Here is a 7889-nt window from a genome sequence, read left to right as displayed (position 1 = left end):
GGGAATGAACCATACGTTGAATGGTCTCTCTCTCTCTCTCTTTCTCCCTACTCCCCTCTTTATGTGTGTGTGCGTGTGTGTGTGTCCCTCTTTCTACGACTCTGCCTTTCAAATAAATAAATCTTTAAAAAAATACAAAGGTGTTAGATAAATAATAGCAACAAAAAGGAGAGTGTTGCAAAAAATAGTAACAACCCTAAATGGAAATTACAGCTAAGCAGATTCCAGCAAGAGAGCTATCTAGATGTACTAGAGTCTTTGTTCTAAATTCCCCTAAGACTCATTTGCCCTCATCCTTTTCACTTGAATGTAATTAGTGGGACCATCTAAGGGGCCAGATGTAACAAGACAGTTTATTTAATAAAGTGTTTTTCCTGCCTTGGACCTTCACCAGCCACCCTTTCTGGGGTGATCAAGATGTGAGTTTTCATCTCTGGGAAAGGGGCTGTTTTCACATGTAGCAGCCGTAGGTTTGGACAGTGTGATTTCTGGTATAAAATGGTGCTATAATGACTTTTCATCTTTCCACAAATGTGGCTGTTTGGGGCAGTGATGCACATTAAATTTATTCCATGATCTTATGACTCCATTGAAATTGATCAGGTTCGCCATCACTATTAATAATATTAGTTCTAATATTATTCTGATTCTGAATCTGAACTGTCGCTCCCCCTCTTCGTGGAGGAGCAACACAGGACCCTGCGCTGTTCTTTCGTCTGCTCGGCCCTCCCCGGGTTTGCTGCTGGTTCTTCCCGGGTTGGCTACTATCCCTTCCACCTCCGTGGAAGGGCGGTTCCCCCTGGCCGCTTTCCCCACTTCCGCAGGGGAGCGGCACACCGCCGGCCGGTTCTCTCGGGGGCTGCACGGGTTCCCTTAGATGTTCCCCATAGATGTTCCCCGTGCATGCCGTCTCTCTCCTCCTTTATAGTCCTCCTCCGCCAATCCCAACTCGGCTGCCCACACGCCGAGTACGCTGCTCTCCAATCAGGAGCAAGTCCTACAGTTTATTGGTTGAACTGGAGGCAGCTGTGCGGAAGCTGTTTACTTCTCTCCCAGCGCCATATTGTGGGAGAGCAGATGCATAGAATAAGTCTTAATTCCAGTAACTTAGTCCAGTCCGGATTGCTCCCCACATGAACCTGTTTGCTGAGATCATAACGAGCTTAGAATTACTCATTATAACGTTCTTGTGTTTCCAGGTCTAGTGCAGGCTAATAAGCTGCTTATGTGATTATTGTCTTGAGGGGATGAAAAATAAAATTTCAGTATTGACTATACCAATTACATGTAGAAAAAGCATCCAGATTTGTCCTGCATGAAACACATCCTATCCCAAAATAAAACTACTAAACCTTAATCTTAAAGGATGTGAATGAATAATGAGCACTTATATATCAGTGAGAGTTGTTTCTTATACAGGATCAAGAATTATAGCTGTGTTTTATCTTTTGTCTTTCAAACCGTTTCTTTATTAAATCTGTAGAATGTGAGAACATAGAAATAAAAACAGAAAAATCTGGGGTGGAAGCACATAGAAACTTTTTGTATTCCACACTTTTTTTTTCTTTCTTCTTCTGCTTCTTCTTTTTTGTATTACTTATTTATTTGAGAGGTAGAGTTACAGAGAGAGAGGGAGAGAGAGAGAAAGGTCTTTGATCCACTGGCTCATTCCCCAAAGGCTGCAATGACTAGAGCTAGGCCAATAGAAAGCCAGGAGCCAGGAGCTTCTTCCAGGTCTCCCATGTGGGTGCAGGGGCCCAAGTATTTGGGTCATCTTCCACTGCTTTCCCAGGCCACAGCAGAGCTGGATTGGAAGAGGAGCAGCCTGGACTTGAACCAGTGCCACAGGCAGAGGCTTAGCCTACTACGCCACAGCGCCACCCACTCCACACTTTTTCTTTGCCATTTCAAGTGAATGAAACATCAAGCACTTTCAATCTAGAAACATCTTTGACTGGGGGCAGGTATTTTAATTTGCCTGTTTCCTCTTGAGATCTTGGGGCAGCTACTGTTCCCTAAATGTGCTTGTTATCATTAAAATTACTACAGATGTTTCTTCACTTTCGATAGGGTTACATCCCAGTAAGCTCATCATAAATTGAAAATATGCTAACTCAGAAAATGTATTTAACACATCTAACCTACTGACCATCAGAGCTGAGCTCAGCCTACCTTACACATGTTTAAAACACTTAGGTTAGCCTAGAGTCGGGCAAAATTGTCAAACACAAAGCCTTTTTTTTACAATAAAATGTTGAATATAAAATGTGAATGGTTATTTCTTTGTTCCATCGTAAGGCTGAAAAATCCTTAGTGGAACCAGTGTTAAGTCAAGGACAGTGTGTGCTTTATGTTGACGATAAATGTGCTACTTAATTCCACTAACTGAAAAGCCTCTCAGAAAGCAGTAGCATATAATTTTAAAATCTGTCATCAGTCCGTCATTCAGAGCAGTTCTACTTGGTACAAGTGGTAAATTCCTACATGCATGTGGGGCAGAACTAATTATGATTTATTTCAATAACTAGCTTTCCAAGGTGTCAGGCCTCTCTCCTGTGCCTTAGATTTATTCTCCTGTATTCAAGACAATAGTAGCTGTGATTGACAGAAGCCAGATTCAAGTCCTAGTGGATGAGTCAAGGTTTTCATTCTGATAAGGTTAGAATACAAACTAGCTCAGTTATTGCTGGGAACTCTCTATTGATTTTTAAATTCAATTATAGTAAGCATAGAAAGGGGAACAAAATTTCACCTCTGCCCTTTAAAGATTTTTCAGCTGGACCTGAGAATTACACTGGCATAAGGCATATCAACAGAGAAAAGAGAACAAATCTATTTCATTCAAATTTTACATGGTGGGGCCAGTGTTACGGCACAGTGAGTTAAGTCTCTGCTTAAAATCCTGGCATCCCATATCAGAGCCCAGTTCTACTCCTGACTTCTCTGCATCTGACCCAACTCCTTGCTATGCATCTTTTTTTTTTTTTTTTGACAGGCAGAGTGGACAGAGAGAGAGAGAGAGACAGAGAGAAAGGTCTTCCTTTGCCATTGGTTCACCCTCCAATGGCTGCCGCGGCCGGCGTGCTGCAGCTGGCGCACTGCGCTGATCCAATGGCAGGAGCCAGGTGCTTCTCCTGGTCTCCCATGGGGTGCAGGGCCCAAGCACTTGGGCCATCCTCCACTGCACTCCCTGGCCACAGCAGAGAGCTGACCTGGAAGAGGGGCAACCAGGACAGAATCCAGTGCCTGACCAGGACTAGAACCTGGTGTGCCGGCGCCACAAGGCAGAGGATTAGCCTAGTGAGCCGCGGTGACGGCCCTTGCTATGCATCTTGAAAGGTGGTGGAACATGGCCCAAGTACTTAGGTCTCTGCCACTCACGTAGGAAGCCAGAATGGAGTTCCAGACTCCTGGCTTTAGCCTAGCTGTTGCGGCCATTTGGGGAGTAAAGATCTCTCTCTCTCTGTCTCTGTTTCTGTCTCTCTTTCTCTCTCTCTCTCTCTCTCACTGTCTCTCTCTGCCTTTCTTTATATATATATATATATATTTTATTTTATTTAATGAACATAAATTTACAAAGTACACTCTCTCTGCCTTTCAAATAAATAAATATTTTTAAAAAATTTTAATAGTGGCATATGAATTTTCATAAGAAAATGAAAACAAAATGATAGGATTGAACACTTAACTTAGACAAAGAGTAATTTTGAAAATGTGACAGGGAGGGGCCGGCACCGCGGCTCAATAGGCTAATCCTCTGCCTGCGGCGCCAGCACATCAGGTTCTAGTGCCGGTCAGGGCACCAGGTTCTGTCCCGGTCACTCCTCTTCCTGTCCAGCTCTCTGCTGTGCCCCGGGAGTGCAGTGGAGGATGGCCAAGTGCTTGGGCCCTGCACCCCATGGGAGACCAGGAGAAGCACCTGGCTCCTGTCTTCGGCCGGCCACAGCGCGCTGGCTGCAGCAGCCATTGGAGGGTGAACCAATGGCAAAGGAAGACCTTTCTCTCTGTCTCTCTCTCTCTCACTGTCCACTCTGCCTGTCAAAGAAAGAAAGAAAGAAAGAAAGAAAGAAAGAAAGAAAGAAGAAAAATGTGACAAGGCAAAGGGGCTTGGGCTACTGTGGTTAACTGTGGAGAGAAGTGACTAAGAATATAAACAGTCAGTAAATAAAATTCCCTGCAAAAAAAGGAATATAGAAATTGTTTCCCCCCCAGAAACCTTTTATTTAAGAAATACAATCGTCATATATTTCATAATGACAACTTGAGGAGCATAGTGAATCTTCCCACTGTACCTGCCCTCCCACCTACTCTCCCACTCCTTCCTCCTATCTCTTCTATTCCCATTCTTATTGTTTACTAAGATCTATTTTCAATTAACTTTATACACATATGATTAATGCTATGTTAAGTAAAGAACAAATAGTATGAAAAAAAAACTGTTCTTCAACAGTTGAGACAAGGGCTCTTCAAAGTCATTGCTTCTCAAACTGTCAATTTCACTTCTATAGATTACCTTTTAGGTGCTCTATTAGTTAACACAGGTCAGGGAGAACATATGGTATTTGCCCCTTTGGGACTGCCTTATTTCACTAGGTATGACGTTTTCCAGCTTCATCCATTTAGTTGCAAATGACCAGATTTCATTTTTTGTTGTTGTTGTTTTTACCACTGTGTAGTATTCCATGGTGCATATATCCCATAATTTCTTTATCTACTCTTCAGTTGACAGGCATTTGGGTTGATTCCATATCTTAGCTATTGTGAATTCAGCTACAATAAACATGGGGTACAATTAACTTTTTCATATGCTTATTTCATTTCCCTGGAGTAAATTCCCAGGAGTGGGATGTCTGGGTCATATGGCAGGTCTATATTCAGATTTCGTATATAGCTCCATACTGCCTTCCATAGTGGCTTTACCAATTTACATTTCCACCAACAGTGCATTAGGGTACCTTTTTCCTCACATCAACGCCAGCATTTGTTGTTTGTCGATTTCTGTATGAAAGCCATTCTAACTGGGGTGAGGAGAAACCTCATTGTGGTTTTGATTTGCATTTCCCCTAATAGCTAATGATCCTGAGCATTTTTTTTTTCATGTGTCTGTTTGCCATCTGAATGTCCTCTTTTGAAAAACAACTGTTTAAATCCTTTGCCCATTTCTTAACTGGGTTGCTTGTTTTGTTATAGTTAAGTTTCTTAATCTCATTATGTATTGTGGTAATTAATCCTTTATCAGTTGCATAGTCTGCAAATAATTTCTCCCATTCTGTTGCCTGCCTCTTGATTTTACTGAATGCTTCTTTCTCAGTATAGAAGCTTCTCAATTTGATGTAATCCCATTGTCAATTTTGGCTTTGACTCCCTGTGTCTCTGGAGTCTTTTCCAAGAACTCTTTGCCTATGCCAATGTCTTGAAGGGTTTCCCCAATGTTCTCTAATAATTTGATGGTATTGGGTCATAGATTTAGGTCTTTAACCTATTTTAAGTGGATTTTTGTGTAAGGTGTAAGGTAGGGGTCTTGCTTCATACTCCACTTGCATGTGGAGATCCAGTCTTCCCAGCACCATTTGTTGAAGAGACTGTCTTAGCTCCAGGGATTGATTTTAGCTCCTTTGTCAAAGATAAGTTGGCTATTGATGTTGTGGCATTGTCTGTATATGCAAAAGCTGTTGATTTTTGTGTTGACTTTATATCCTGCCACTTTACCAAACTCTTTTATGAATTCCAACGGTCTCTTAGTGGAGTCTTTTGGATCCCCTATACATAGAATCATGTCATCTGTGGGAAGTTTGACTTCCTCCTTCCCAATTTGTATCCCTTTGATTTCTTTTTCTTGCCTAATGGCTCTGGCTAAAACTTCCAGGACTATATTGAATAGTTGTGGTGAGAGTGGGCATCCTTGTCTGGTACCGTATCTCAGTGGGAATGCTTCCAATTTTTCCCCATTCAATAGGATGCTGGCCCTGGCTTTGTCTTAACTTGCCTTGATTGTGTTGAGGAATGTTCCTTCTCTACCCAATTTGCTTAGAGTTTTATCATGAAAGGATATTATATTTTTATCAAATGCTTTCTCTGCATCTGTTGAGATAATCATATGGTTTTGTTCTTCAATTTGTTAATGTGATATCACATTGATTGATTTGCAAATGTTGAACCATCTATGCATACCAGGGATAATCCCCACTTGGTCTGGGTTTCTGCTGTGTTGTTGGATTCAATTGGCTAGTATTTTGTTGAGGATTTTTTCATCCATGTTCATCAAGAAAATTGGTCTATAGTTTTCTTTCTCTGTTGACTCTTTCAGATTTAGGAATTAAAGTGATTCTGGCTTCATGAAAAGAATTCGGGGGAATTCCTTCCCTTTCAATTGTTTTGAATAGCTTGAGAAGAATTGGAGTTAGTTCTTCTCTTTTTTTTTTTTTTTTTTTTTTGACAGGCAGAGTGGACAGTGAGATAGAGATAGAAAGGTCTTCCTTTTTCCATTGGTTCACCCCCCAGTGGCCACTACGGCTGGTGCTGATCCAAATCCAGGAGCCAGGTGCTTCTCCTGGTCTCCCACACGGGTGCAGGGCCCAAGCACCTGGGCCATCCTCCACTGCACTCCTGGGCCACAGCAGAGACCTGGCCTGGAAGAGGAGCAACTGGGACAGAATCTGGCGCCCCAACTGAGACTAGAACCCGGGGTGCTGGCACCACAGGCAGAGGATTATCCTAGTGAGCTGCGGCGCCGGCCGAGTTAGTTCTTTAAATGTCTGGTAGAATTCAGCAGTGAAGCCATCTGGTTCTGGGCTTTTCTTTGATGGAAGGGTCTTTTTTTAATTTAAAGGTTTATTTATTTATTTGAAAGTCAGAGTTATACAGAGAGAGAAGGAGAGACAGAGAGAGAGAGGTCTTCTATCCGCTGGTTCACTCCCCAATTGGCCGCAATGGCCAAAGCTGCGCCAATCTGAAGCCAGGAGCCAGGAGCTTCCTCTAGCTCTTCCCACACAGATGCATGGCCCCAAGGACTTGGGCCATCCTCCACTGCTTTCCCAGGCCATAGCAGAGAGCTGTATCGGAAGTCAAGCAGCCTGGACTTGAACTGACACCCATATAGGATGCCTATACTTGTAGCCTTACTTGCTACAGCGCAGCACCGACCCCAGTCTCATGACCTGGGTCTCTGCTAGGGTGACTCTCACCGTGGCAATAACCGCTGTGTCGGAAACTTGTTTTCCATGGAAAGTGGGTTTCCTTAATGTTTTCAGCCCCATTTAGTTTTTAGAATGGTTATTGAGTGGGCACTCTCTCTTCTTTGCCTCTCAAACAAATAAATAATTTTTCTAAATCAATAAAGAAAAAATAATCACTGCTCACTGTTGGAACAATGGTTTCCGCTCTTCAAAATTGAGTGATTTTTTTAAAGCTTTAGTTTCTTATACAATTTATGACTTTCTCCTTACCTGTCCACCAGAAAAAGGGAGTGGTCTGATTAGGAGTGTGGTCTGATGCCCATATACCTGTCCTTCCAACACATCTCTTCTGGGAATGGCCAGGGAGGAGGGGTGTGGAAGGGAGTATTGTCCTTGTGCTAAGTGTGGACAATGAAATATAGAGTGTCACTTGAAGAGGGATGTGGTCCCAAACAGCAATGCTAAGTGCTGGGGGAGTTCTTCAGGAAGCAGACTCATTCTCCTCTTCAAGCCCCCAAGTTGACTCGAAGGGGGCTACACAATGAGATTTGTGCCCCATAACTGTCCAGACAGGAATTGGTCTATCAGCTACCCATAAACCTGAGTCCTTCTCCTAGCAGCCCCCTCTTTTGGCTTTGAGGATGGGAGGCTACCCAGACCCACTGCTGCCTTTGTTCAGGGGAATAAATGGCTCTCTGTGAGTGCTGTGTTTCT

This window comes from Oryctolagus cuniculus, chromosome 14, assembly GCF_051225735.1.
Source record: "Oryctolagus cuniculus isolate XC-2025 breed Fujian yellow rabbit chromosome 14, ASM5122573v1, whole genome shotgun sequence".
Classification (NCBI taxonomy): Eukaryota; Metazoa; Chordata; class Mammalia; order Lagomorpha; family Leporidae; genus Oryctolagus; species Oryctolagus cuniculus.
The sequence above is the reverse complement of the archived record's forward strand: the minus strand, read 5'-3'. Positions refer to the sequence as shown.